At 43.1% G+C, this 26,529-nt stretch overlaps 1 pseudogene; it reads right to left on the minus strand.

Annotated features, from left to right (window-relative positions):
• Positions 1–3,383: 3,383 nt before the first annotated feature.
• Positions 3,384–5,404, minus strand: Gm21321 (annotated as a pseudogene).
• Between the last annotated feature and the right edge of the window lie 21,125 nt (positions 5,405–26,529).

Raw genomic sequence — 26,529 nt, forward strand, 5'->3', positions numbered from 1 at the left:
TCTGAACAGTGGGTCTGAAGTAAACGAGAAGCATTATTTTTTAAAACAAGGATCTATCTCCACAGATACTCGTTGGCCTGAGTCTTAAACAAGAAGAAAACCACAAGAATTACTCAGATGTGTCTGTTTCCTTTTTACAGATGCACTGTTCCTTGACTCCAAGTGAGGTTCCATGACTTCCATGATGATATACTTACACACAAAGGAATACAACCACAGAGCTAAAACCTCATCGTTACTAATTGCAACTACAGGAAGAGAGAGAGAGCAGAATGTCACTGTGTAAAAATGTCTGTTTGCTCAACAGCTCTGAGGACTGCAACTTTTCAAGAACTCAGAGAAGGAAAGAGCACACATACTTTAAACACCGAAGTTTAAATGCTGACCTGACCCTATTTTCACTGAAGCAAGCACCACCCCCCAATAGATTATTCACCCACAAAATAACATGTTTATTAATGAGGGCTCTCATGAATCAAGACCTCTGAAATCCTGGCTTTACAATTTACAATAAAATATAAATATATGGTGTTCTTAAAGTCACACTTCTCTTCTTTTATATTCCTTACACATTGCTGAGAACTTTAAAAAGAGAAAACGAGAAACATTTCCTTAAATAATCGCAACACTACAAATCTTATTTTTCTTTGCCTTTAAAACAGTGACTAAATACTCTAATAATAACTTAATGTGTTCAAAACATTTATGGATTACAACCTTATCTTCTGACAGACAATCACCATGGCATCAGAGCTAATCTTTGAATTTGAAGCCTTTTTATTGCTACTCTAACAAACTTACAGTCTGGGGCAACATAGGTAACACTTACCTATGTCTCAGTGCACTGAACAGGAACACATCAGTTTTCTGTTGATCCTGATATTCCTTCACTGACAGCAGAATTGTCTGAGTAGCCAACCAATGTACCAGGTGTCTTTCCTACAACTAGTTTTTAGAGAAGAGGTCTTTCCTCAACACTCGCTGAAATAAATGGAACTCAAGTGTTCGCACATGTTAGTGACATGTCAAGGCCTTTTTATAGAGGTCAACTTGTGTGTCCGCAAGGGAAAATTTAACCTGTATATATTGAGTAACTCTGACTAGTGTTCTGCGTGTCTCATCTCCCCAATCGGCAAATTCCTGTAACTAAACTGTCACAAGTATAAGCGTGGCTTTGTAAAGCTGGGCAGGTTAACTGAGGGAAGTAAAAACTGAAATAAAGAGGAGATGGTCTCCTGAATTCACAATTCAAAGTCCTACTGTGGTATCAACTAAAAACCATCTAGAGATACGCCAGTCACAAGAGGATAAAACAGGAGAACAGAGTGAGCGAGCTAGCCAAAACTCTTCTGTTACAGGGACTTGTATTGACCTGCACTCAATGAATAGGTTATACAAGGGTGTTTGTTTGGAAGAATGCTACTTTGTATTTACATACATGACTATTACCTTTTATCTGGACACCCCACAGGTAACAGACAAATGAAATTTGATACTGAATTCTAATGTTGAAATTCATCCTTTGCTACAGCTGTAGTGATCCTCTAGGGTAGTGAGTGACTCAGAGCCAGCAGGCAACTTTCAAGATCACAGACCTCTCTGAAGTGCAAGACACAGAAAGACAGACAGACAGACAGACACACAGATGGTAATCCACTTTTAGTAAAACCTGACTTTCTAGATGACTCATTCTCCCTCGTCTCATTATCTTTTGCTGTTGCACCCCACGTACCCCTGCCACCCAACTAAAGCATAGGCACAATGGGGGCCTTTATTTACATTGGCTTTTTACTTATTTATGTAGTAATTAAAATTAAAATGTAGTTTAAAAAAAGGTAAAAATGTACTTGTAAGTCTGACTAGCAAAACAAAACAAAAAACCCAAAAGACAAACAAACAAACAGAAAAAAACAAAAAACAAAACGAACACCCAGCCTAGTAGAGGAGTTAAAAGCCCTTTAACAACCACCCCCCCAGGAAGATTCTGTATGAGTTCTAGAGGGCTTGGTATTTCAAAGGTCAGTCTTGGGTCACTCCTTTTTGATGACTAATGTTACATTGTTTGACTTGCTACAAAAATATTTAGCTGTGCTTATTTACATAATTTCATCCCCAGGGCATACAGTAGGTGCATAATTGTTGTAAGGAATTCCTACAGGAATGAGAAGACAGGATGAAGACGCCAAGAGCATCCCTCTAAAAAGAAGAGCTGAGAATGTTAACTCATCACCTAACTTGTAGAGAAGTCTGTGCATTCCCTTTTAACTTCCAGCTATGCATCCGTTTAAAAAAGAGAATGATAAAAGACACAATGGGAAAATCCCAGCATCTTCAAGATTATCTTCAGTCATAGGAGAGTTGGTCAGGAATGCCTCCCCCACCCACCTGCACAACTCTTCCAGGGAAAACAGGGTTTAGAATCTAAAGCACAGGCTCACATCTAACCAATGAGAGAGGCATTCTAAGTCAGATCATACCAGTCCACAGATACTAAATGATACAATCAGAAAACCTTTTGAGAAGCAATCGCCCTCCACCCTACCACCCACTCTCCCTCCCTTTCTTTTCTCAGACAGGGTCTTTTGTAGCTCAGGAGGGTCTTGAACTCTGGATCTTCCTGGTTCAGTGTACCCAGTACCCAGCCAGTGAAAGAAAGATGAAATTTCAAGACCTGTAAGTCATATAAAGTACTCAGAAATTGCTGGTTGTTTGTGAGCCTAGAGGCTGCCTGGGGCTGAGAAAAGAGAAAAACAAACCTGGGTATGCCTCGTAGTTAAAACATTCCTGGGAACATCTTGACCATAAGATAAAGGGGACTGTGAAGACATAGCAGGGCTATATTATCTAAGTCAACACCATCTGGCCGGAATCTCCCCTCTGTCTATTGCCCCTTGGCCCTGGGTAAAAGTCACACATCAACTGGTTGCTATGTGAACAAAGATAAGCCCCCAGCCCACAGGAACAGTCCTGATGCACTGTGTTCTTTCTGTTAATGTTTGAATAAGCCAATAGTGTGTTGCTATGCTGAATTCCACACCCCTAAGCCCCATACCCCATAAAAGCCCCTGGCTTTCGAGCCTCGTGGCCGACATCCGTTATCTCCTGTGTGGGATGCGTGTCGGTCCGAAGCTCCGTAATTAAACGTCCTCATGTAATTACAGCGAGTGGGTCCTCATGTTTCTTTGGGTGCTCTCACACTCCCGAGACTAGAGTGGGGGTCCCCGAGAGGGGGTCTTACACCTTGAAAGACATTTTTCAAACAATGTTTAACACCAGGCGTCAGAGTCTAAACTTCTGAACTTCTAAGATTATCAAAAGCCATTCTACAACTATAAAAAAATGTCACCACTGTGGGTGTGATTGGCAAACACATTCTTGCACATTTCTGCATTTTCTTAAACTTTATTTACATTATGCTCCACCCTTAAAGTTTCCTGCTAATTATCTGCAAGCTGGATAACTATCTCACTCTTCTCTCACAAATACCCCCACGGACGGGAAAAGTTAAGTAAGGGCTGGAGGGACGTTTCTGGGGTTGTCTGGTTTTGTCCCTAAAAGACACCCAACGCCCTCAGGCCCCTTGGGGCACGCAGAGCGAAAGCTCTTCAGAATAGCTTGGCTGCCAGGAAGACACTGCAGGTCTCTTTTTCTGCCCTGCCTAGCAGGGTCACCGGTTTTATCTGGGGAAACTCAACTCTTAACTTTAGTTGGGCCACCAGCAGCCCTTTGCCCAGCACATTCCGGGACCCCATAGCCAGGGCTCTCTGCTCACTTGACCACGTTGGGGTGCTCAAATCCTCCAGGTGTCTCAGCACAGCCACCTTACGGATGGTGGAGAGCGCATGCCCTCCTCACTGGTCTGCACTCGCTCACTCTTCAGAGTCACGAAGCGGCTGCCGTTCTTCAGGTCGCCGGCCTTGAAGACCTTCCTGTAGGTGCCTTCGCCGATCTCCGCCACTCACTAATACTGCTGATCGGCGCCACTCAGGCTGTCCTTCTCCATGCTGGCTGCAGGCTGCCGGCGCGGCACAGTGGAACCGGGGCACGCACTCGCTGCCTTACACGCCTCGGGAACGCCCAGAGTCGGATTCGCGGGCGCAAGCCGGGCATAGCCCGGAAACTCCGCCAAGCCAAGTCGCCGCGTCCTGCTGCCGCCGCGGGAGAGCGCTGATCCCTCTTCTTCCCCCTCCGCAGCGATTACATAGTCTGCCCACAATCTCTGCACCTAGGAGGAGGAGACCGGAGGACAAGGAGAAAGTGTGATCAGACTGCCCGGGAGACTTCCACAGGGTTCCACCAGCTCCTCTCCTCCTCCCTCTACTCGCCCTGGCTACCTAATCCCGCCGGGTTTCTCGGAGAAAAACCAAGTTACTTTTCTTCCCCAGCAGGTCTCGTGCAGTCTTCGCGAGGAAGAGGATGAGCGCCGCGCGGGACGCGAGGGGGCGTGCCGAGCAGCCCAGAGTGTGCCCAGAGCGCGGGGGGAAGGGGAGGTGCCCGGCGCGTCAATGTCACGGCTCAATATTTATACCTATATTGTTGATTTCCGCTGCCTTCCCTGACTCCGGGGGCCTGGTCGTGCAGGGTACGGGGCGACCTGGGGGAGTTCGGAAGCTGGCGTGAAAGCACCGGGGGTTCCTCCTTGTGGGGCTCCTAGGACCCTGTAACCCAATGCTGCGAGTATGCGAGTAGGGGTGGTCAGACATCTGCTCGGAGATTGCTTCCTTTCTTTCTACTTTCAGTTTTCTACAGGGAGACATTTGAAAGGGACTCACTCTCACAAATGGTCTTTGGGGTATGGCAAGCTTAGTGGGAGACGAAATTCTGCCTCCGATTCGCGGAGGACCTCTCTCGTGGAAACTCAGGGAGGACAGACCATCTGGTAGGGGAGGGCTGGGGCTACTAGAGGTGGGAGAGCGAGGGGCCCTGGAAAGGGAGAAGTGTCGTGCCCCCCTCCCCCGCACGCGCGCGCGCGCACACACACACACAAAGATCCCAAGGGTGTGGGAAAGGCAGGTCCTTCATACTTTCGCTCGTCCTGTCCTTAAAAGGTAACTTTCCGGACTTTGCTAGCTAACCAGGACTGGTCCTTAAGTTTTCAACCTGTGCAAAAGCAACCGCCCTTAGGACGGTGGGGGTGGGGGGCAGTAAACGTAGGTCTCCGGGGTGTGAGAAGGGGCGGCCCTTGTGTCGCGACTTCCGAACCCCCGCCCGGTATCCTGGGCTGCTGAATGTCGGTAGCCAAGACAGTAGCTCTGTTCTCCAAAGGCTGGAGGCTAGGTCCCACGGGCGCCCCCTCCCCGTTCTGTTGTTTAGGGAAGACCGAGTGAGCCTTCCCGTCCCACGGCGGCCTTAGTCTGGGCTGGACCTTGTTCCACCACAGCCGCGTCCCGGGAACCATCCGCATGCGTTTACCTGCCCCGCACCCCTCCTCCCCCGCTCGCTCTTCTGCCTGGAATTAAAGAACGCATGGCGCGACCCCCACTGGGTGCGAGCACAGCACCACCGGGCCAAGGCAGGGCCACTCCCGGCTCCTTTGAGAGCTTTCCTAAAAAGCTGCGGAAAGGACCCTCCAGGTAGCGGGAGCAACGACCTTGGCGCCCGCCCTCCCCCTCTGCCCATATCCAGCCCAGGCTCCCGGAGGGGGCAGTCGTCCCACCCCCGCGGGCCTACATCCCCCGGACCGGAGCGGCGTTACCTAGCCCCCTCCCCTCCTCTACTTTGTTGTTGTTGTTGCTTTCCCACGCTGGCTGAATGTGACTTGACCCCATTTCAAAAAAGTTTGACATAGTGCTTCAACCTTTCCACATTCCTCCGCGACTACAAAGGCTGTAGCCACCTCCTTCTGCTTTCTGTCTCTGCTCTCTGTTTTCGCACTCAATGAAATCCTTCATGAGCCTCTCCGGAAGCCTTGCCAGACGCCGCAAGGGTCGCCACCAGCGCAGCGAGGGGAGACTGCCCGCCGGACGGCGACCCGCGCGTGTGCGCAAACGCAGATGCGCCCGCGCAGATAACGCCCACGTCCACAGGACGAGTGCGCCGCCGAGCCCTGGGATGCTCCTGCCCAAGGTGTGCATTTGAACTGGAAGGCTATAAATAAGAAAAGTAAACTTGGGGCGTGAAGCAAGAGTGCACGCTTGCGGGGCTTCAACCCCGGTGGGCTGTGTGCACCACTCCGTACATAACGCGCCTGACGGGTCGCCAGCAGGAAGCCTGGGCGAACATTTTACTCCTTCGTTGGGAAGATGGGGCCCATACCCACACCCCTCGGGAGGCTACAGAGGGAACTTGCACAGGGGAAATAAACGTGGGGGCGCGGAAACACATTCTCTAGCACGGAATCCCACCCAGACGGTGCACGTTCAATTTTAAATGTGACTGTCCAAGTAGAGTCAGTTTGGGGAAGCTCGATGAAAAGTAAACGTATGGGTATTTTACCCACGGAATCTGTTTAAGCTGGCATAGGACCCTGGTGTCGGGGTGTCCCCCGCTGTGGGAGGTTCCTCTCGAGACCTCTAGCTCCCCCAGCTGGGCCCCATAACCTACCCAGTCTCAACGTTAACCCAAGCGGATTCCGAAGGGCCACACAGCCCCCTACACCCCGTTACTCTCACTCACCCCGACCCTCGCCGGGGACCCCCGCCCCTCAGCCTACCCACGCGAGTCCGTGGTCCCTTACCTGCGGTCCAGGGGCGCTGGCCTCCTGCGAAGCTGGAGTGTCTGTCTGCCCCCGCTCGTGTTCGCCCCGCGGAGCAGGTAACTGACTACTGAGGCCCAGGCGAGCGGCGCTCTGCGGGCAGGGTTTGGGCACAGCTGCGGAGGGCGGAGGGCGCCGCCCGCGGGGTAGCCGGGGAGGCTCGGGTGCCTCGGGCTCTGGCCTCGGCTGGGGGCCGGAGTGGAGGACGGCGGGGCATGGGCCTGCGAGCCTCCAGGCCAAAGAACTACCCGGAGGCAAGTGTGCAAATTAAAGCCTTCCGGAGCAAGCCGACCCGGGTCCTAGCTGTGCTCCCCAGCGATCAGCTCCGAACTGGGGGTCCGGAGGGCAGGGAGAGTTAAATGAAATTTTCTGGTTCTCACAGCAACCACTCTAGTGGGAGAATCTCACGACTGAAAATAAGTGACGTGAAAGGGATCCAGTGGGATGTGGCGTCGGGGGTCTGCAAGGTTTCTACACCTAAGGTCCCTCAGAGTTAGGGTGTTGACAGGGCGAGGGGGGGATCAGTCTGATGAGGACAGATGAAAACAAAATAAAGCAACAGTACTATGGGGGTTCCGTGGGGTGGTAGCTAAGAACATTTTCCTACACGCAAAAAACGGACCTTATTGAGGAGTGGGGTGCAGGAGAAGACGGTTGGCAGGATGCGGTGCAGAAAAGAAAATACGAATCTGTCCAAGCGCTTTTCACTTTCAGCTTGAGCTACATTTGTTTTGTTTTTTTCTCACTTCCTTTCTGCCTCACAAAGCCCTATCTTTTCCTTTTTGGACAGAGGTTTGGGAATGGCCAAGCACACTTGTGATTAATGATCTATTTGATGGGGCTGGCGGGGTCACAATTATTAAGTGGTTAGAAACAGTTGAGGGCTCACCAAGGTATTTCTGGAGAGCTAAAAAGATTCAATTTCAGTATTAAAAGTTACTGCAAAATAACAGACACGTGCACACATAAAGAAGAGTGCTTAATTTAAGTGCTTTACTGGGGACTTTGAAATTTGAACTTTTGTAAGAATGTCTCTTTTACCTGAGAAAAAATGGATGCAGCTACTTTAGGTGAGAATGAGTGGCGCATACCACTAGACCAGCAAGAAAGATGCAACCACCAGTTCTTCTTTAAGCAGTTTACTCAGGCAGCTACTTTCTTCAGTTACAAGTGTTTTTCTCCACCCCAGCCACAACCACGCCCCCACCAATCACCACAGGTCACATCACCTCACCAGGAAGGCTTGCTCAGCCAATCAGGGATTAAGGGCGGGCCATCCACCAAACATGGGCTTCTTTACTACCTGGAACATACTTCCATCCTGCTGACCAGGAAGTCCGGAATGGCTCCCTACAAATGAGAATTTTGGTGAAGGGGAAGAAAGGTCTTCAAGACTTTCTACAAGGAGTAAAAGAAAATAGCTGTCTTTGAAAATAATCCGATGTTTCCCCAAATCTATATCTGTAGATCTCAAAACTTTTAAACATCTTAAAGCAAGAGAGACAAAAAAAGTACAGGAGGGGCAATTTCTGTACTTTGTAGAAATATCAACAAAATTCTGTTTAAATTGGAAATATTGCTTGTAAGAATTTTTTACATTAGACCATGTTACTAATTTCACCATAATTTTTTTTCTTTTTAAAATTAATTCTGTTGCAATATGAAGCAAGGTTAAAGGAATAAAAGTTGCTATACAAAACTGCAAACAGTTTTTTACTACAGATGCAGTGTAGTAATTTTTTAAATAATAAAACGGAGTAATGATGTGCCTTTAAACTTAACTTATAAAACACATTTTGTGTTTTTGAGCGCATCTTCTAAAATAAAACCCAGTTTCTGAGCAAATTTTATTGATGATTTCAGACATATCACATACACAAAGCAAATTATTAGGTTTTATACTTATAAAAGCATCACTACCAATCACTAGGCTCTTAGCAGAAGATACAAGTGAGAGCCTCCCCCATTTTGATGACTGTTCACACTTAGCAATGCTTTTTAAAACAATTTATTTGCTGGTAATTAATATGCTTATCTTATCTAAAAATAATAGTCAATAAATAGCTGCAGGAGCAAGCACATGGTGTCATGCATTCATTTAAGTAAATAACTTATTCAAAAATAGTAAGTGGCAAATAGCTTATAACATAAGAGTGTTTATTCTATACTGTGTAGTATTTTTAATTATAGTGTTAGAAAACAACTGTTACCAAGCAGATGAGCAATGTCATGGTTTAGATTACAAGCTCACTTGGGCAATGTCAAAAACAACCCACCAACCCAATGAAGCTGACTGTACCAGATTTTACCTCTCTCGGTGTCCTTTTTTCTTCTGCTACAACTTATGTTTTATATTAATTTAGCATTGAGTACTTTCCCTGGTTATGATTCACATTAAGTATCAGCTGGTTAAAAATTCAAACCCAAAGAAGAGTTACAATGGATTGCATTAAAATAATAAACTAGGACTCGAGCCCCGGGATACCTTGCCAGCAGAGTCGCCCAACACCCGCAAGGGCCCACACAGGATTCCCCACAGGATCCTAAGACCTCTGGTGAGTAGAACACAGCGTCTGCCCCAATCCAATCGCGCAGAACCTGAGACTGCGGTAAATAGGGAAGCAGACTACCCGGGCCTGACCTGGGGCACAAGCCCCTTACGCTCCACTCCAGCCCCGGGGTACCTTGCCAGCAGAGTCGCCCAACACCCGCAAGGGCCCACACAGGATTGCCTACGGGATCCTAAGACCTCTGGTGAGTGGAACACAGCGCCTGCCCCAATCCAATTGCCCGGAACCTGAGACTGCGGTAAATAGAGAAGCAGACTACCCGGGCCTGACCTGGGGCACAAGCCCCTTCCGCTCCACTTGAGCCAAGGGGTACCTTGCCAGCGGAGTCGCCCGACACCCGCAAGGGCCCACACAAGATTCCCCACGGGATCCTAAGACCTCTAGTAAGTGGAACACAACTTCTGCCAGGAGTCCGGTTTGAACACCAGATATCTGGGTACCTTCCCTGCAAGAAGAGAGCTTCCCTGCAGAGAATACTCTGCCCACTGAAACTAAGGAGAGTACTACCCTCCCAGGTCTGCTTATAGAGGCTAACAGAGTCACCTGAAGAACAAGCTCTTAATAGAGACAACTATAACAGCTAGCTTCAGAGATTACCAGATGGCAAAAGGCAAACGTAAGAATCCTACTAAAAGAAATCAAGACCACTCACCATCATCAGAACGCAGCACTCCCACCCCACCTAGTCCTGGGCACCCCAACACAACCGAAAATCTAGACCCAGATTTAAAAACATTTCTCATGATGATGATGGAGGACATCAAGAAGGACTTTCATAAGTCACTTAAAGAATTACAGGAGAGCACTGCTAAAGAGTTACAGGCCCTTAAAGAAAAGCAGGAAAACACAACCAAACAGGTAGAAGTCCTTAAAGAAAAACAGGAAAACACATCCAAACAGGTGATGGAAATGAACAAAACCATACTAGAACTAAAAAGGGAAGTAGACACAATAAAGAAAACCCAAAGCGAGGCAACGCTGGAGATAGAAACCCTAGGAAAGAGATCTGGAATCATAGATGCGAGCATCAGCAACAGAATACAAGAAATGGAAGAGAGAATCTCAGGTGCAGAAGATTCCATAGAGAACATCGACACAACAGTCAAAGAAAATACAAAATGCAAAAGGATCCTAACTCAAAACATCCAGGAAATCCAGGACACAATGAGAAGACCAAACCTACGGATAATAGGAATTGATGGGAATGAAGATTTTCAACTTAAAGGGCCAGCTAATATCTTCAACAAAATAATAGAAGAAAACTTCCCAAACATAAAGAAAGAGATGCCCATGATCATACAAGAAGCCTACAGAACTCCAAATAGACTGGACCAGAAAAGAAATTCCTCCCGACACATAATAATCAGAACAACAAATGCACTAAATAAAGATAGAATATTAAAAGCAGTAAGGGAGAAAGGTCAAGTAACATATAAAGGAAGGCCTATCAGAATTACACCAGACTTTTCACCAGAGACTATGAAAGCCAGAAGAGCCTGGACAGATGTTATACAGACACTAAGAGAACACAAATGCCAGCCCAGGCTACTATACCCGGCCAAACTCTCAATTACCATAGATGGAGAAACCAAACTATTCCACGACAAAACCAAATTCACAAAATATCTTTCCACGAATCCAGCCCTTCAAAGGATAGTAACAGAAAAGAAGCAATACAAGGATGGAAATCACGCCCTAGAACAAGCAAGAAAGTAATCCCTCAACAAACCAAAAAGAAGACAGCCACAAGAACAGAATGCCAACTCTAACAACAAAAATAAAAGGAAGCAACAATTACTTTTCCTTAATATCTCTTAATATCAATGGACTCAATTCCCCAATACAAAGACATAGACTAACAGACTGGCTACACAAACAGGACCCAACATTCTGCTGCTTAAAGGAAACCCATCTCAGGGAAAAAGACAGAGACTACCTCAGAGTGAAAGGCTGGAAAACAATTTTCCAAGCAAATGGTCTGAAGAAACAAGCTGGAGTAGCCATTCTAATATCGAATAAAATTGACTTCCAGCCCAAAGTTATCAAAAAAGACAAGGAGGGACACTTCATACTCATCAAAGGTAAAATCTTCCAAGAGGAACTCTCAATTCTGAATATCTATGCTCCAAATGCAAGGGGAGCCACATTCATTAAAGACACTTTAGTAAAGCTCAAAGCACACATTGCACCTCACACGATAATAGTGGGAGACTTCAACACACCACTTTCATCAATGGACAGATCGTGGAAACAGAAACTAAACAGGGACACAGTGAAACTAACAGAAGTTATGAAACAAATGGACCTGACAGATATCTACAGAACATTTTATCCTAAAACAAAAGGATATACCTTCTTCTCAGCACCTCACGGGACCTTCTCCAAAATTGACCATATAATTGGTCACAAAACAGGCCTCAACAGATACAAAAATATTGAAATTGTCCCATGTATCCTATCAGACCACCATGGCCTAAGACTGATCTTCAATAACAACATAAATAATGGAAAGCCAACATTCACGTGGAAACTGAACAACACTCTTCTCAATGATACCTTGGTCAAGGAAGGAATAAAGAAAGAAATTAAAGACTTTTTAGAGTTTAATGAAAATGAAGCCACAACGTCCCCAAACCTATGGGACACAATGAAAGCATTTCTAAGAGGGAAACTCATAGCTCTGAGTGCCTCCAAGAAGAAACTAGAGAGAGCACATAGTAGCAGCTTGACAACACAACTAAAAGCTCTAGAAAAAAAGGAAGCAAATTCACCCAAGAGGAGTAGAGGGCAGGAAATAATCAAACTCAGGGGTGAAATCAACCAAGAAGAAACAAGAAGAACTATTCAAAGAATTAACCAAACGAGGAGTTGGTTCTTTGAGAAAATCAACAAGATAGATAAACCCTTAGCTAGACTCACTAGAGGGCACAGGGACAAAATCCTAATTAACAAAATCAGAAATGAAAAGGGAGACATAAAAACAGATCCTAAAGAAATTCAAAACACCATCAGATCCTTCTACAAAAGGCTAAACTCAACAAAACTGGAAAACCTGGACGAAATGGACAAATTTCTGGACAGATACCAGGTACCAAAGTTGAATCAGGATCAAGTTGACCATCTAAACAGTCCCATATCCCCTAAAGAAATAGAAGCAGTTATTAATAATCTCCCAGCCAAAAAAAGCCCAGGACAAGACGGGTTTAGTGCAGAGTTCTATCAGACCTTCAAAGAAGATCTAATTCCAGTTCTGCACAAACTATTTCACAAAATAGATGTAGAAGGTACTCTACCCAACTCATTTTATGAAGCCACTATTACTCTGATACCTAAACCACAGAAAGATCCAACAAAGATAGTGAACTTTAGACCAATTTCTCTTATGAATATCGATGAAAAAATCCTCAATAAAATTCTCGCTAACCGAATCCAAGAACACATTAAAGCAATCATCCATCCTGACCAAGTAGGTTTTATTCCAGGGATGCAGGGATGGTTTAATATACGAAAATCCATCAATGTAATCCATTATATAAACAAACTCAAAGACAAAAACCACATGATCATCTCGTTAGATGCAGAAAAAGCATTTGACAAGATCCAACACCCATTCATGATAAAAGTTTTGGAAAGATCAGGAATTCAAGGCCCATACCTAAACATGATAAAAGCAATCTACAGCAAAGCAGTAGCCAACATCAAAGTAAATGGAGAGAAGCTGGAAGCAATCCCACTAAACTCAGGGACTAGACAAGGCTGCCCACTTTCTCCCTACCTTTTCAACATAGTACTTGAAGTATTAGCCAGAGCAATTCGACAACAAAAGGAGATCAAGGGGATACAAATTGGAAAAGAGGAAGTCAAAATATCACTTTTTGCAGATGATATGATAGTATATATAAGTGACCCTAAAAATTCCACCAGAGAATTCCTAAACCTGATAAACAGCTTCGGTAAAATAGCTGTATATAAAATAAACTCAAACAAGTCAATGGCCTTTCTCTATACAAAGAATAAACAGGCTGAGAAAGAAATTAGGGAAACAACACCCTTCTCAATAGTCACAAATAATATAAAATATCTCAGTGTGACTCTAACTAAGGAAGTGAAAAATCTGTATGATAAAAAATTCAAGTCTCTGAAGAAAGAAATTAAAGAAGATCTCAGAAGATGGAAAGATCTCCCATGCTCATGGATTGGCAGGATCAACATTGTAAAAATGGCTATCTTGCCAAAAGCAATCTACAGATTCAATGCAATCCCCATCAAAATTCCAACTCAATTCTTCAACGAATTAGAAGGAGCAATTTGCAAATTCATCTGGCATAACAAAAAACCTAGGATAGCAAAAACTCTTCTCAAGGATAAAAGAACCTCTGGTGGAATCACCATGCCTGACCTAAAGCTTTACTACAGAGCAATTGTGATAAAAACTGCATGGTCCTGGTATAGAGACAGACAAGTAGACCAATGGAATAGAATTGAAGACCCAGAAATGAACCCACACACCTATGGTCACTTGATCTTCGACAAGGGAGCTAAAACCATCCAGTGGAAGAAAGACAGCATTTTCAACAATTGGTGCTGGCACAACTGGTTGTTATCATGTAGAAGAATGCGAATCAATCCATACTTATCTCCTTGTACTAAGGTCAAATCTAAGTGGATCAAGGAACTTCACATAAAACCAGAGACACTGAAACTTATAGAGGAGAAAGTGGGGAAAAGCCTTGAAGATATGGGCACAGCGGGAAAATTCCTGAACAGAACAGCAATGGCTTGTGCTGTAAGATCGAGAATTGACAAATGGATCCTAATGAAACTCCAAAGTTTCTGCAAGGCGAAAGACACTGTCAATAAGACAAAAAGACCACCAACAGATTGGGAAAGGATCTTTACCTATCCTAAATCAGATAGGGGACTAATATCCAACATATATAAAGAACTCAAGAAGGTGGACTTCAGAAAATCAAATAACCCCATTAAAAAATGGAGCTCAGAACTGAACAAAGAATTCTCACCTGAGGAATACCGAGTGGCAGAGAAGCACCTGAAAACATGTTCAACATCCTTAATCATCAGGGAAATGCAAATCAAAACAACCCTGAGATTCCACCTCACACCAGTCAGAATGGCTAAGATCAAAAACTCAGGTGACAGCAGATGCTGGCGTGGATGTGGAGAAAGAGGAACACTCCTCCATTGTTGGTGGGATTGCAGGCTTGTACAACCACTCTGGAAATCAGTCTGGCGGTTCCTCAGAAAATTGGACATAGTACTACCGGAGGATCCAGCAATACCTCTCTTGGGCATATATACAGAAGATGCCCCAACTGGTAAAAAGGACACATGCTCCACTATGTTCATAGCAGCCTTATTTATAATAGCCAGAAGCTGGAAAGAACCCAGATGCCCCTCAACAGAGGAATAAATGTGGTACATCTACACAATGGAGTACTACTCAGCTATTAAAAAGAATGAATTTATGAAATTCCTAGCCAAATGGATGGACCTGGAGGGCATCATCCTGAGTGAGGTAACACATTCACAAAGGAACTCACACAATATGTACTCACTGATAAGTGGATATTAGCCCAAAACCTAGGATACCCAAGATATAAGATACAATTTCCTAAACACATGAAACTCAAGAAAAATGAAGACTGAAGTGTGGACACTATGCCCCTCCTTAGAAGTGGGATCAAAACACCCATGGAAGGAGTTACAGAGACAAAGTTTGAAGCTGAGATGAAAGGATGGACCATGTAGAGACTGCCATATCCAGGGATCCACCCCATAATCTGAATGCAAACGCTGACACCATTGCATACACTAGCAAGATTTTACCGAAAGGACCCAGATGTAGCTGTCTCTTGTGAGACTATGCCGGGGCCTAGCAAACACAGAAGTGGATGCTCACAGTCAGCTATTGGATGGATCACAGGGCCCCCAATGGAGGAGCTAGAGAAAGTACCCAAGGAGCTAAAGGGATCTGCAACCCTATAGGTGGAACAACATTATGAACTAACCTGTACCCCGGAGCTCTTGACTCTATCTGCATATGTATCAAAAGATGGCCTAGTCGGCCATCACTGGAAAGAGAGGCCCATTGGACACGCAAACTTTATATGCCCCAGTACAGGGGAACGCCTGGGCCAAAAAGGGGGAGTGGGTGGGTAGGGGAGTGGGGGTGAGTGGGTATGGGGGTCTTTTGGTATAGCATTGGAAATGTAAATGAGCTAAATACCTAATAAAAAATGGAAAAAAATTAATAAACTAGGGGTTGGGGATTTAGCTCAATGGTAGAGCACTTGCCTAGCAAGTGCAAGGTCCTGGGTTCGGTCCGAAGCTCTGGAAAAAACAAACAAAATAATAATAATAATAATAAACTATAAGGTTGTTTTTGTTTATGGATAACTTCCTCTGTGGGCAGTAGGCTATCATAACAAAATTTGTGCAAAGTTTACAAACTGAACCAAAGTCCGACTCCTTTGTTGAATGTCCTCCACATGAAAACACAGCATTCAAGACTCATGGCTGGAAACAGGGTTTTTATACTTATACTGCCTGTCATATTCCACAGTTGCAAATCAAATCATCTTTGTGAATTTCTTAGAATTCATGAATTTATCTCTAAACTGGAAGTTTAATGTTACGTAAAGGGTATGAGTCATGTGGGAGGAATTTTATGTCAAATTATGTAACTTTTTGTTTTCCCTTGAATAAAAATTAAAACTTATGAAGTTCTAATGTACAATTTTAAACTTGTTAAAGAAATTAGTAATTTTTTTAAAAAATAGAAGTAACAGACTGTGTAATTGTAAGCAAACCCTGGTTTATGACAGACAGGTTTCAGAGCTATAAACTATCTTTTCAGAAACTTGAAAATGTGGACTTTTGATTCATTTCACAATTATTTTAATTGAAGCTCCATATAAATGTATTTCTGTCTATAAAATTCACCTATTTGCTATTTAGATAACAGCATTTCTAGCTTAACATCTTTGGAATGGATCACTTTACTTTTTAACCCAATTTGTATACATGTGTGAAGGTTATCTATTTTTGTTAAATTATTACCAGGAAGAACTTACTTTTTACTAGAAACAATATAATACGACACAGAATGTTTCAATGCATTCTTCTTCCTGCTTAGGACGTTTCCAAAGTATTTTAAGTTCTTCCTTCAAATGTAAAATTGAAAGTTTACTAAATATTTTAGGAAGAATCATTTCTTTTACCAAATTTTTAAACTGACAAATTTTGAATTTGAAATAATTTTAAAATCCAAGCTATTAACTAAATACATTCAGTTGATGTAGAAATTACTTGGATTTTTTTTCTCTTTTTACTGTAACACTTGATCCAATGCATTGCATTTGAGCAGTTTAACTTGGAAAAGTTTTCATATTTGCCAGGAAGAGGGGAAAACATAACAGGTAGTAGTTTATGAATTTAAGGAAGAAAACCCCAGGCATTATTCTCTTTGAAAATGTTCTGTTTTCATGGTTCTACAAATCTGTAATTATCTTTATGCAGCGTGTCAGCACTATATTCAATTTGTATAATTGTCTCTTCTAATTTTAATTTTTTTGATAGGCACCAATATCACCCCTTTCCTTTCTATGTATATCCTTATAATATTGTTGACATATTGTTATTATGTGCTCCAGACATGCTCCTAAGATCCTTTCACCACCTATATTAGACATCTAGGCTATCTGAAAAATAATTATGAAAATACACTTAGAAGACATGACGATCACAATGAAAATGAATACATGTTATTTTCTGTTTACACTGACTTTTTTCACCAACTTAATTATCTGAAATTTGACTGAAAAAAAAATGTGGCCTAACGATTGTGTCTCTCTAGATGTTTTTGTTCGAGCTAAAAGGTGTGTAGCTCTGATGTAGCATCTTCAGATGCAGCAGAGAAGGTCCAGCCTAGCAGATACAGTATGATAAAGTGGGATCTGGGAAGTAGGAAGAGAAACAAAGAAGCCACCCAGGAAAAAAGGTTTGTGAATGGCTTGGCAGCAGGGGCAAAGGAAGGAGGCACATACTGAGGTTGTGGGGCCAAAAGATACAGCCCTGGTGCTCTAGGTATGGTGTATCCAGGCAACCCCATTCTTTCAAAGTGAATGAAACTCTGTGCCTCTTCTATTCTGCCATTAAATCCGCCTTACTAAGTAAGACTGCATAGAGTACGGAACCATATTCATGCGACTTATTTTGTGTTGTCTTATTCTGGGTTTTTCCTGGAAATAATATAGAATAGAATTTGTTGCAAAACTGTCAGAATGCCAGTCAGTCAGAACACAATAAGCAGTTGGTGGTGCAAAGATTTTAACACAGATAGAGGAGAGGATCTGGTTTTACAGGATCAGCCTTTAGTTATTTGTTTGAAACTAAGTGTGGCAAATGAGTCAACCATCACAAATAAAACATGATAAATGGCAGTAGCTTACCCAGAACCAGCCTACTGAGGGCTGGAGATCTCAGGTGAGCACAGGGAGTTTTCAAGGCATTGTGAAGCATACCTGCCTTCAGGGCATTTGACATATCTGCAAACTGTTAGAAATGCTGCTCGGAGACCCCTTGCAGAATGTGTGGAGGAAGGAGCTGTCTGCGCCTCTGTCTTCTTATTTTTAGCCCCATTGGCCATGTGCCTGCTCTGAGGTCTTTCTCAGATGAGCAAGGAAATAAACTTGTTCAAACTTCTTCATGGGGTTGTAGCCCAGTTCCCAGCTACAGTGCCTGGCAAGGAGTTTATATAATTTTGCCTATTGGAAAGGTAGCTTTGTATCTTCTATTCTTTCTTCTTCAGGACAGCTTCTGTTTTCTTAGGGAAATATATGAGAAGAAAAAAATTAAATTTAAGAGCAACCGGGAAAGCCATCTTGGATCCCGCCAAGACTAGTCTGGGCAGGTGAGAGGGTGGACTACAGAAGCTAACTGCTTCTGGGTCAGGCAGGAGCCACAGAGCTTCTGAGGCAGACCACGTTTCAAGCTCCAGAAATCCGGGCACCTTCCCTGCCAGAGGAGAGGTGTCTGCCCTGCCCTGGAGGGCTTTGCCGGAGCACATAGGGGAGCCATCTTGGTTTCCAGATCCCTCTGAGACTAGTCTGTACAGGTGAGAGTTTGGACTACAGAAGCTAACAGCTTCTGGGACAGACCCTGTTTCAAGCCTTCATCTTCTGCCAGGAGGCAGGTCCAAATGCCAGGTATCTGTGCACCTTCCCTACAAGAGGAGAGCTTGCCTGCAGACAGTGCTCTAACCACTTAAACTCAGGAGAGATCTAGTGTCCCAAGTCTGCTGATAGAGGCTAACAGAATCACGAGAGGAACAAGCTCTAACCACAGAACTATAAAAACTAACTCCAGAGATTACTAGATGGTGAAAGGGAAGTGTAAGAATCTTACTAACAGAAACCAAGACCACTCACTATCATCAGAACCCAGCACTCCCACCTCATCCAGTCCTGGGCACCCCAACACACCTGAAAACCTAGACCCGGATTTAAAAGCATATCTCATGATAATGGTAGACGAAATCAAGAAGGACTTTAATAACTCACTGAAAGAAATAAAGGAGAACACTTCTAAAGAGTTACAAGTCCTTAAAGAAAAACAGGAAAACCCAACCAAACAGGTAGAAGTCTTTAAAGAAAAAAAGGAAAGCACATCCAAACAGGTGATTGAAATGAATAAAACCACACTAGACCTAAAAAGGGAAGTAGACACAATAAAGAAAACCCAAAGTGGGGCAAAGCTGGAGATAGAAACCCTAGGAAAGAAATCTGGAACCATAGATGCCAGCATCAGGAACAGAGCACAAGAGATGGAAGAGAGAATCTCAGATGCAGAAGATTCCATAGAGAAAATCTGCACAACAATCAAAGAAAATACAAAATGCAAAAAGATCTAACATAAAACATCCAGGAAATCAAGGACACAATGAGAAAGAAACCTAAGGATAACAGGAGTAGAAGAGAATGAAGATTTTCAACTTAAAGGGCCAGCAAATATCTTCAACAAAATTCTAGAAGAATGTCAGAGAACATCCTGTGAGAAAGTGAGCCTTTCACAATCTCCCTAACAGGCCAAATGGCCTTGTACTAGGAGCTGGTTATCACCCCCCTTCCTTCCTATTCCTTTCTTGGCACCTGAGGCTGTAAAAGCCGAATTATAGTACCCTCTTCCCTATCTCTTCCTGAGTTCCCATGCCATCCAAGGACATGAGTTACCCCTGAGCCCAGCCTGACCCCCAAGGCTGTCAAGGAGGATCGATATTCCAGAGATAAGATCCAGAGTGCCCGCTGCCTGGCACCTGACTTTGGCCCCCATGTCAGCAGATGCCCACTTCTTTGTTCTTTGTATACTTCTCCCTCGACCCCTCCCATATTCCCCCGAGATGTATGCTTTAAAAAGAAGGCACCTCAGCCTAATAAACGAGACCTTGATAGGTTGATATCTACTTGGTCCTCCGACTTTCTTTCTTTTATTCCCATTTCCTTCCAGGTTCGCGGTCCCCTCGCACCCACGAATAACTGAATCCCGCGAGACGGGATAGAAGAAAACTTCCCATACCTAAAGAAAGAGATGCCCATGAACATACAAGAATCCTACAGAACTCCAAATAGACTGGACCAGAAAAGAAATTCCTCCCGACACATAATAATCAGAACAACAAATGCACTAAATAAAGAGAATATTAAAAGCAGTAAGGGAAAAAGGTGAACTAAAATATAAAGGCAGGCCTATCAGAATTACACCAGACTTTTCACCAGAGACTATGAAAGCCAAAAGAGCCTGGACAGATGTTATACAGACACCAAGAGAACACAAATGCCAGCCCAGGCTACTCTACCCAGCCAAACTTTCAATTACCATAGATGGAGAAACCAAAGTATTCCATGACAAAACCAAATTCACAAAATATCTTTCCATGAATCCAGCCCTTCAAAGGATAATAACAGGAAAAAAAAACAATACGAGGACGGAAACCACACCTTAGAAAAAGCGAGAAAGTAATCCTTCAACAAACCTAAAAGACGACAGCCACAAGAACAGAATGCCAATTCTGAAAACAAAAATAATAGGAAGCAACAATTACTTTTCCTTAATATCTCTTAATATCAATGGACTCAATTCCCCAATACAAAGACATAGACTAACAGACTGGCTACACAAACAGGACCCAACATTCTGCTGCTTAAAGGAAACCCATCTCAGGGAAAAAGACAGAGACTACCTCAGAGTGAAAGGCTGGAAAACAATTTTCCAAGCAAATGGTCTGAAGAAACAAGCTGGAGTAGCCATTCTAATATCGAATAAAATCGACTTCCAGCCCAAAGTTATCAAAAAAGACAAGGACTTCATGCTCATCAAAAGTAAAATCCTCCTAGAGGAACTCTCAATTCTGAATATCTATGCTGCAAATGCAAGGGCAGCCACATTCATTAAAGAAACTTTAGTAAAGCTCAAAGCACGCATTGCAGCTCACACAATAATAGTGGGAGGCTTCAACACACCACTTTCATCAATGGACAGAACTTGGAAACAGAAACTAAACAGAGACACAGTGAAACTAACAGAAGTTATGGAACAAATGGATTTAACATATATCTACAGAACATTTTATCCTAAAAGGGATATAACTTCTTCTCAGCATCTCATGGAACCTTCTGCAAAATTGACCATATAATTAGTCACAAAATAGGCCTCAACAGATACAAAAATATTGAAACTGTCCCATCCATCCTATCAGATCACCATGGACTAAGGCTGATCTTCAATAATAGCATAAATAATAGAAAGCCAACATTCATGTGGAAACTAAACAACACTCTTCTCAATGATACCTTGTTCAAGGAAGGAATAAAGAAAGAAAATAAAGACTTTTTAGAGTTTAATGAAAATGAAGCCACAACATACACAAACTTATGGGCACAATGAAAGCATTTCTAAGACGAAAACTCATAGCTCTGAGTGCCTCCAAAAAGAAACTAGAGAGAGCACACACTAGCAGCTTGACAACACTCCTAAAAGCTCTAGAACAAAAGGAAGCAAATTCACCCAAGAGGAGTAGATGGCAGGAAATAATCAAACTCAGGGGCTAAATAAACCAAGTGGAAACAAGAAAAACTATTCAAAGAATCAACCAAAGGAGGAGCTGGTTCTTTGAGAAAATCAACAAGATAGATAAACCCTTGGCCAGACTCACTAGAGGGCATAGGGACAGCATCAGAAATTAACAAAGTTAACAAATTAAGAAATGAAAAGGGAGACATAACAACAGATTCTGAAGGTATCCAAAACACCATCAGATCCTTCTACAAAAGTCTATACTCAACAAAACTGGAAAACCTGGATGAAATGGACAAATTTCTAGACAGATACCATGTACCAAAGTTAAATCAGGATCAGGTTAATGATCTAAACAATCCTATATTCCCTAAAGAAGTAGAAGCAGTCATTAATAGTCTCCCAACCAAAAAAAAAAAAAGCCCAGGACCAGATGGGCTTAATGCAGAGTTATATCAGACTTTCAAAGATCTAATTCTAATTCCAGTTCTGCACTAACTATTCCACAAAATAGAAGCAGAGGATACTCTACCCATTTCATTCTATAAAGCCACAGTTACTCTGATACCTAAACCACAGAAAGATGCAACAAAGATAGAGAATTTCAGACCAATTTCCCTTATGAATATTGATGCAAAAATCCTCAATAAAATTCTCACTAACCGAATCCAAGAACACATCAAAACAATCATCCATCCTGACCAAGTAGGTTTCATTCCAGGGATGAAGGGATGGTTTAATATATGGAAATCTATCAACATCATCCACTATATAAACAAACTCAAATACAAAACCACGTGATCATCTCGTTAGATGCGGAAAAAGCATTTGATAAAATCCAACACCCCTTCATGATAAAAGTCTTGGAAAGATCAGGAAATCAAGGCCCATACGTAAACATGATAAAAGTAATCTACAGCAATCCAGTAGCCAACATCAAAGTAAATGGTGAGAAGCTGGAAGCATTCCCACTAAAATCAGGGACTAGACAAGGCTGCCCACTTTCTCCCTACCTATTCAGCATTGTACTTGAAGTCCTACCTAGAGCAATTCGACAACAAAAGGAGATCAAGGGGATACAAATTTGAAAGGAAGAAGTTAAAATATCACTATTTGCAGATGATATGATAGTATATATAAGTGACCCTAAAAATTCCACCAGAGAACTCCTAAACCTGATAAACAGCTTCAGTGAAGTAGCTGGATATAAAATTAACTCAAACAAGTCAATGGCCTTTCTCTACACAAAGGATAAACAGGCTGAGAAAGAATTTAGGGAAACAACCCTCACAATTGTCACAAATAATATTAAATACCTTGGCATGACTATAACTATGGAAATGAAAGATCTGTATGATAAGAACTTCAAGTCTCTGAAGAAAGAAATTAAAGAAGATCTCAGAAGATGGAAAGACCTCCCATGATCATGGATTGGCAGGATCAATATAGTAAAAATGGCTATCTGGCCAAAAGCAATCTACAGATTCAATGCAATCCCCATCACAATTCCAACTCAATTCTTCAACGAATTAGAATGGGCAATCTGCAAATTCATCTGGAATAACAAAAAACCTAGGATAGCAAAAACTCTTCTCAAGGATAAAAGAACCTCTGGTGGGATCACCATGCCTGACCTAAAGCTGTACTACAGAGCAATTGTGATAAAAACTGCATGGTACTGGTATAGGGACAGACAAGTAGACCAGTGGAATAGAACTGAGACCCAGAAATGAACCCACACGCCTATGGTCACTTGATCTTTGACAAGGGAGTTAAAACCATCCAGTGGAAAAAAAGAAAGCATTTTCAACAAATGGTGTTGGCACAACTGGCGGTTATCATGTAGAAGAATGAGAATTGATCCATTCCTATCTCCTTGTACTAAGGTCAAATCTAAGTGGATCAAGGAACTCCACATAAAACCAGAAACAGTGAAACTTATAGAGGAGAAAGTGGGGAAAAGCCTCGAAGATATAAGCACAGGGGAAAAAATTCCTGAATAGAACAGCAATGGCTTACAGCAATGCTGTAAGATCGGGAATTGACAAATGGGACCTCATAAAATTGCAAAGCTTTTGTAAAGCAAAAGACACCGTCAATAAGACAAAAAGGCCACCAACAGATTGGGAAAGGTTCTTTACCTATCCTAAATCAGATAGGGGACTAATATCCAATATATATAAAGAACTCAAGAAGGTGAACTCCAGAAAATCAAATAACCCCATTGAAAAATGGGGCTCAGAGCTAAACAAAGAATTCTCACCTGAGGAATACTGAATGGCTGAGAAGCACCTGAAAAAAAATATTCAGCATCCTTAATCATCAGGGAAATGCAAATCAAAACAATCCTGAGATTCAACCTCACACCAGTCAGAATTGCTAAGATCAAGAATTCAGCTGACAGCAGATGCTGGCGAGGATGTGGAGAAAGGGGAACACTCCTCCATTGTTGGTGGGAGTGCAGGCTTGTACAACCACTCTGGAAATCAGTCTGGCTATTCCTCAGAAAATTGGACATAGTACTACTGGAGGATCCAGCAATACCTCTCCTGGGCATATATCCAGAAGATGTTCCAACTGGTTAGAAGGACACATGCTCCACTATGTTCCTAGTAGCCTTATTTATAATAGACAGAAACTGGAAAGAACCTAGATACCACTCAACAGAGTAATGGATACAGAAAATGTGGTACATTTACACAATGTAGTACTACTCAGCTATTAAAAAGAATGAATTTATGAAATTCCTAGGCAAATGGATGGACCTGGAGGGCATCATCCTGAGTGAGGTAACCCAATCACAAAAGAACTCACATGATATGTACTCACTGATAAGTGGATATTAGCCCAAAACTCAGAATCCCAAGATACAAGATACAATTTGCAAAACACATGAAACTCAAGAAGAATGAAGACCAAAATGTGGACACTTTGTCCCTTATTAGAATTGGGAACAAAACACCCATGGAAGGAGTTATAGAGACAAATTTTGGATCTGAGATGAAAGGATGGACCATCTAGAGACTGCAATACCCGGGGATCCATTCCATAATCAGCCTCCAAACGCTAACACCATTGCATACACTAGCAAGATTTTATCGAAAGGACCCAGATGTAGCTGTCTCTTGTGAGGCTTTGCCGGGGTCTAGCAAACACAGAAGTGGATGCTCACAGTCAGCTATTGGATGGATCACAAGGCCCCCAATGGAGGAGCTAGAGAAAGTACCCAAGGAGCTAAAGGGGTCTGCAACCCTATAGGTGGAACAACAATATGAACTAACCAGTTCCCCCCGTAGCTCGTGTCTCTAGCTGCATATGTATCAGAAGTTGGCCGAGTCGGTCATCATTGGTGTTGGGAGCCGCCCCCACATTCGCCGTCACAAGATGGCGCTGACATCCTGTGTTCTAAGTGGTAAACAAATAATCTGCGCATGTGCCAAGGGTATTTTACCACTACATGTACTCTGCCTTTACTCGGCCATGGGCTGCAGCCAATCAGGGAGTGATGCGTCCTAGGCGAAAGATAATTCTCCTTAAAAGGGGACGGGGTTTCCGCCATTCTCTCTCTTACTTGCGCTCTTGCGCTTTTGCTCTCTGGCTCTGGCGCCTGCTCGCTTGCTCCAAAAGATGTAAACAATAGAGCTCTTGCTTGCGCTCTGGCGCTCTGCGCGCTGGCGCTCTGGCTCCTAAAGATGTAAGAGGGGCGCTTTCATTTTTGGGGCTGGGGGCTTGCGCTCCTGGCTCCTGAAGATGTAAGCAATAAAGTTTTGCCGCAGAAGATTCTGGTTTGTTGTGTCTTTCCTGGCCGGTCGTGAGAACGCGTTTAAGAGTTGGTGCCGAAACCCGGGACGAAAAAATACAAGAAAACTCAGGACCGGCGCAAGGAAGATCCCTCATCCGGAACCAAAACTGCGGGTCACGGTAATAAAGGTTCCCGTAAAACAGACTGTTGAGAAGGATTCAACTGCATGAATTCAGAACTTTTCAGCTGGGGAACAGAAGTACCAGTGAGTACAGCTTTACAAGGTAAGTCTGGTCTTGAACTTTCTAAGGAAATTCAAGACAGTCTATCAGAAGTAAAGTGAAAAATAGCTTTACAAGGTACGCCTGGCCTTGAACTTTCTAACGAAATTCAAGACAGTCTATCAGAAGTAAAGTGGAAAATAGCTTTACAAGGTATGTTTGGCCTTGAACTTTCTCTAGTGTTAGAAGCCCTTTTGTTCCTTTTCACATGTTATCAAGTGGTTAAGGCAGGGCGGATTCTGGACGAAATTCAGGACAATCTATCAGAAGTAAAGCGGGGAGAGAGAGTAGGAGCAAAGAAAAAATATAGTACACAAAATAAGTATACAGGCCTTTCCACGGGTCTTGAACCTGAGGAAAAGTTTAGGTCAGGTAAAAATACCTGGGGAGAGATTGGAAGGAAGGAGAAGGAAAAAGAAAAGAAAAAAGATCAATCAGCGGAGGCTTCTAGGAGAAGGAGCCTCTACTCATCACTAGATGAGCTCAAGGAGCCAGTTCTTAATAGTTCTGAATCAGATAAAAAGGCTATTAGGGCCTAAAAGGCGCTCTCCCGAGCAGGTGAAGCCACTGGACAATTAACTAAGATCATCCAGGGACCTCAGGAGTCCTTCTCAGATTTTGTGGCCAGTATGACAGAGGCAGGCTCTTGCAGCCTACAAGGTCTTATTGTCCACCCTGGAGTTGTAGATCAGGATTGTAAAGGGGAACTTCAGGTTCTCTGTTCTTGTCCTCAAGTTGTCTTTTCTATATCACAAAGGGACAGAATAGCTCAACTAATAATTTTGCCAAGCCTACATGGCTGTTTTTCCTTCCTCTGGTATTCCTAGAGCTGCCAGAGGGATTGGTTCTACTGGAAATGATTCTGATTACTTAATAATGCCTTTAGATTGTTGTCAAATTTTATCTACTCACGTAGGGGTAAACCCTCGTGGCGTCAGGCCATTACAGGTCTGACAAATGGATGTCACGCATATTTCCTCCTTTGAGAGAAATCAATATTTACATGTTTAGATAAAAAGAGATCACCTCCATACCTTAAATGATTTTCAAAAGCTGTTGGGAGATATTAATTGGCTCAGACCTTTTTTAAAGATTCCTTCCGCTGAGTTAAGGCCTTTGTTTGGTATTTTAGAAGGAGATCCTCATATCTCC

This window comes from Mus musculus, chromosome 10, assembly GCF_000001635.26.
Source record: "Mus musculus strain C57BL/6J chromosome 10, GRCm38.p6 C57BL/6J".
Lineage (NCBI taxonomy): Eukaryota > Metazoa > Chordata > Mammalia > Rodentia > Muridae > Mus > Mus musculus.